We start from the raw sequence: 5,238 nt of genomic DNA, 5'->3' as shown, positions 1-5,238 counted from the left end.
GGCGGGGGCTGGCGGGGGCTGGCGGGGGCTGGCGGGGGCTGGCGGGGGCTGGCGGGGGCCGGGCCGGCTCACAGAAGCTTCCGGCCTCGCGGCTCACACAGCCGAGTCGCGGAATCTGGCGGTTCCCTTCCTCTCTAGGAACACGGCCGCTCGTCTCTCTGGTGAGCAGGAAGGACCCCCGCTGCCACCTCCCGCCCCACCCGGGTCGCGCTTCGCCGCCCGACCCCAGGCCCCTCCGGACGGCCCAAGTACGCCCACATTTATCTACATCATTTCAATGAAAAACCAACAGAGTGGTAAAGACAAAGCTGAATGTCTGTCTTTGGCGTTATCACTGGCGGGTAGGAGAGACAGATAATAAAAAGATCATTATAGTAAGCTGTACAAATTGTTTTCTTAAGTATACATATGTACCATAAAAAACTCAAGTTGCAAAAGGACCATAAAAGAAAAGCGTCCCACTCTTTAGAGTTAGCCATTATATTTTGTGCATATTTTTCTACAACACTACCGCCAACGTAGTAGCACTTAATAAACATTTTGTTTAGTGAATAAGTATTTATACATTTTTAAACACTTACGGTATCATAATGTGATTTTGTATCCTACCTCTTTTTGGTTAAGATCACTTGGAGATCTTCACAGATCAGCTTATTCTTTAATAGCTAAGTAGTTTTGTATGGGTGTTCCATAATTTACTTAACTAACCCCATTGATGCATACGAGAGGGAATATCATTCAATACCTTTACATTCTTTTATGAATATATTTCTAGGATAAATGCCACATATTAGAACTGATCAGCCAAAGGACATGTGCATTTAAAATGTTAATATGCAAGTTCCCTATTTGATTTTTAAGGACACTTCTGTTTAAAAGACTTTAACAGAAAAATTAGTAAAGGATATGAACATTGCTATACACAAAACAAGATGTGACAAATTAACATGTGAAAAGATGTTCAATAGTAAAAATATAAAATCCCTTTAAAAACAGACCCATTATTTATTCGTTTACCTACTGAGTTTTGGCAATTATTAAAAAAGCTACTATAAACATCTGTGTGCAAACTTTTGTGTAGACATTGGTTTTCAGCTCCTTTGGGTAAACACTAAGGAGGGTGATTGCTGCATTATATGGCAAAGACTGCCCTTAATTTTGTAAGAAACTACCAAACTGTCATCCAAAGTGGCTGTATCATTTTGCATTCCCACCAGCGCAAATGTTCTATGTAAAACCTTTCCTGGCCACACCTAACCCTAATATATAGACAGGAAAACTAAGCTACACCGGTAGAGATGGGGTGTTCCCATGGAAAACTGCACCCAACCCAATGAATGAGAGTTCCTGTTGTTCCACATCCACACCATAATTTGGTGTGTCAGTGTTCTGGATTTTGGTCATTCTCATAGATGTGTAGTGGCATCTCACAGTTATTTGAATTTGCAGTTTCCCTGATGGAATATGATGTGGAGCATCTTTTCATATGCTTGTTTGCCGTCTGTATATCTTCTTTAATGAGGTGTCTGTCAAGGTCTTTGGCTCACGTATGAATCGGGTTGTTTCCTTATTTCTAAGAGTTCTTTCTATATTTTGGATAACAGTCCCTTAACAGACATTTCTGTTGCTGTGGCATATGCAGACAATGCAATATTATTCAGTGCCAATTACAGGCCTGAGCCACGCTAAAGCCCCCGGGGATCAAGCCTGTAATCCCAGCACTTTGGGAGGCCGAGGCAGGCCAATCACTTCAAGCTTAGGAGATGGAGACCAGCCTGGGCAACATAGCAAAACCCCATGTCTACTAAAACGACAAAAATTAGCTGGGCGTGGTGGTGTGTGCCTGTGGTCCCAGCTACTCGGGAGGCTGAGCCTGGAGAATTGCTTAAACCCAGAAGGCAGAGGCAGTGAGCCAAGATTGCACCACTGTACTCCAGCCTGGGCAACAGACAACAGAGTGAGACCCTATCTCAAAAAAATAAACCAATAAAAGAAAAAGAAAAAAGAAATGAACTATCAAGGCACGAAAAGACATGGAGGAAATTTAAATGCATATTACAAAGTGAAAAGAATGCAATCTGAAAAGGCTACATACTGTATGATTTCAACTACAAGTTAAGTATCCCTTATCTGAAATGCTTAGGGCCAGAAGTATTTCCAATTTCAGATTATGAAATATCTTAGGGATGAGGCCCAAGTCTAAACATGAAATTCATTTGTTTTATATATACCTTATACAAATAGAGCTAATTTTATACATTTTAAATAATTTTGTGCATGAAACAGTCTTTTTTTTTTGAGACAGTCTCGCTCTGTCACCTAGACTAGAGTGCAGTGGTGCAATTTTGGCTCACAGAAACCTCTGTATCCTGGGTTCAAGCAATTCTCATGCCTCAGCCTCAGAAGTAGCTGGGACTACAGGCATGTGCCACCACACCTGGCTAATTTTTTATATTTTTAGTAGAGACAGGGTTTTGCCATGTTGGCCAGGCTAGTCTCAAACCCCTGACCTCAGGTGATCCGCCCACCTTGGACTCCCAAAGTGCCAAGATTATAGGCCTGAGTCACTGCGCCTGGCAGAAACAAAGTCTTGACTGCATTTTGTCTATGACCTGTCACATGAAGTCAGGTGTGAAATTTTTTATTTGTGGCATCATGTTGGTGCTGAAAAGTTTCACATTTTAATGCGTTTTGGATTTTGGATTTTCAGATTAGGGATGCTCAACCTGTGTACATGACATCCTGGAAAAGACAAAAATATAGACTGTATAAAGATCAGTGATTGCTAGGGGCTGGAGGAAGGGAGGGATGAATAATAGATAAGGCACAGAGGATTTTAGGACAGTGAAACTACAATGGTGGATATGTTACTATTTATTTATCCAACCCATAAAATGTGCAATACCAAGAGTGAACCCTAGTGTAAACTATGGTCTTTGGGTGATAATGTGTCAATGTAGTTTCATCAATTGTAACAAATGTCATCCTGATAGGGGATGTTGATAACAGGGGAGGCTATCCATGCATGGGAGCAGTGGGTATATGAGAAATCTTTGTATTTTCCTCTCACTTTTGCTCAGAGCTTAAAACTGCTCTAAGAAATAGTCTATTTAAAAAAAGCAATCTGGCCAGGTGCGGTGGCTCATGCCTGTAATCCCAACACTTTGGGAGGCTGAGGCAGGTGGATCGCCTGAGGTTAGGAGTTCAAGACTAGCCTGGCTAAAATGGTGAAACCCCGTCTAAAAAAAAAAAAAAGCAATTCATTTTGTACACATCCGATTGTCAAAGATTAATTCCCAGAGGTGGGTATGGAAAATTGGGCGTGATCACAGGCTGCTAACAGGGTGTACAAATTAGTATAAGTTTTCTGGAGGGCATTCTGGCAAATGCATCAAAAGCCTTAGAAAAAATGCCTACCTTCTGCCTCATTGATTAAACAAAAAATTCTGTAAGTAGGCGAAGTTGTATATACAAGGATGTTCACTGAAAAATTGTTTATGGTGATCAAATTGTAAATGATGTAAATTATTAACACTAGGGACATATATCACAGAATATTGCACAGCTTATATGGAAAATTATCTTCCACGAAGACTTTTAATGATCTGCATGTTTTAATCAGGGATTGTTTGAAACCTTTATTAGAAGCAATCCCAAGGCCAGGATAGATATGGATTACAGAGGTTGAGGGCTGAAGTTGCCACACCTGAGTCTCTCCGGGCCCTCATGGGATTTCCACTTCAGGAGTCGGCTTCATTTTTTGCTTCTCAGTTTGTCTCTGTGTTTTTTATGTGGCCCCAAAAACTGTTCCAGTGTGCGCTTGTGTCCTCTCGCTCTTTTTCTATGTATATTTTAGACAGGGTCCTGTTCTGTTGCCCAGGGTAGACTGCAGTGGTGCAATCATGGCTGACTGCAGCCTTGATTTCCTGGGCTTGAATAAGCTTCCCATCTCTGCCTCTCAAGTAGCTGGGACTACAGGTGTGTGCCACCAACCCAGCTAATTTATTTTTTGTAGAGATGGGTTTTTGTCATGTTGTCCAGGCTGGTCTCGAACTCCTGGGTTCAAGTGATCCTCCCACTTTGGCCTCTCAATGTGTTAGGATTACAGGAATGGGCTACTGCACCCTGCCTCCAACTCTGTATTACTTTTGGGTTCAGGTGCCTAAAAAATGCCAACTAGAATCTATGATCCAATGTCAAATTCCTATGGGCAGCTAAAGCCTGGCTTGAGGGTCCCTTCCTGATCTAATCATCAGTGGTTGGAGACGGATCACATGGCAGCTGCACACTCAGGATTATGGCAGAAGCAGATTAGAACAGGGTGTGAGGACAGGTAAATTGACTATCCTGTCTGCTACAGATAAAAACTGTTCAAGATATAAAGTCCAGTGAAGGCCAGGCGCGGTGGCTCACGCCTATAATCCCAGCACTTTGGGAGGCCGAGGAGGGTGGATCACGAGGTCAAGAGATCGAAACCATCCTGGTCAACATGGTGAAACCCCGTCTCTACTAAAAATACAAAAATTAGCTGGGCATGGTGGTGCGCGCCTGTAGTCTCAGCTACTCGGGAGGCTGAGGCAGGAGAATTGCTTGAACCCAGGAGGCGGAGGTTGCAGTGAGCCGAGATCGCGCCATTGCACTCCAGTCTGGGTAACAACAGCAAAACTCCGTCTCAAAAAAAAAAAAAAAAGTCCAGTGAGAAGAGTCAATTGTTTATGTGTGAAAAACATCAGTTACCTACAAATACCCATTAAGATGTTGTATCTGTACTATGAAACAAGATTTGTTTTTACATTTTTCAAGTTTTTGTTTAAAAAGCCATTGTTTAAAATGGCTATGAACTTCTATCAGACATAAATTTAATAAGAATGTATGAAGATATTAATAGACAATTAGGATTACTTTTTCCCTTTCCTATTTTTCCGTACTACTTTTCATGGTTTATTTTTTAAATTTTAAAAACAGGGAGAGCGTGAACGCAGTCCCCCACTAACGCAAATTATGCAGTCAAGTTTCCCACATTGGGGAAATCGCAGGGGTCAGCACATCCGGAGTGCAATGGATAAGCCTCGCCCTGGGAAAACCACCTTCGTGATCATGGTCCGTACTACTTTTAATGAAAACTACATAGTAACTTTATCAGGTTTGAAACAAGTGAGTGAGTGGGAAATGGAGACAGTGACTTCTGACTTCACTGTATATTTGGATATTACAGGATACTACTCAAACAGAAATGCC

General features: G+C 41.9%; 1 pseudogene; it reads right to left on the bottom strand.

The window, feature by feature from the left end:
- Window positions 1-4,961: 4,961 nt before the first annotated feature.
- On the bottom strand, window positions 4,962-5,115 carry LOC135269301 (U1 spliceosomal RNA; annotated as a pseudogene).
- Between the last annotated feature and the right edge of the window lie 123 nt (window positions 5,116-5,238).

The sequence above is a fragment of the Aotus nancymaae genome, unplaced genomic scaffold, assembly GCF_030222135.1.
Source record: "Aotus nancymaae isolate 86718 unplaced genomic scaffold, 86718_ANA_hifiasm-v0.15.2.pri h1tg000051l, whole genome shotgun sequence".
Taxonomy (NCBI): Eukaryota; Metazoa; Chordata; class Mammalia; order Primates; family Aotidae; genus Aotus; species Aotus nancymaae.
This window is presented reverse-complemented; position numbering and strand designations above follow the sequence as displayed.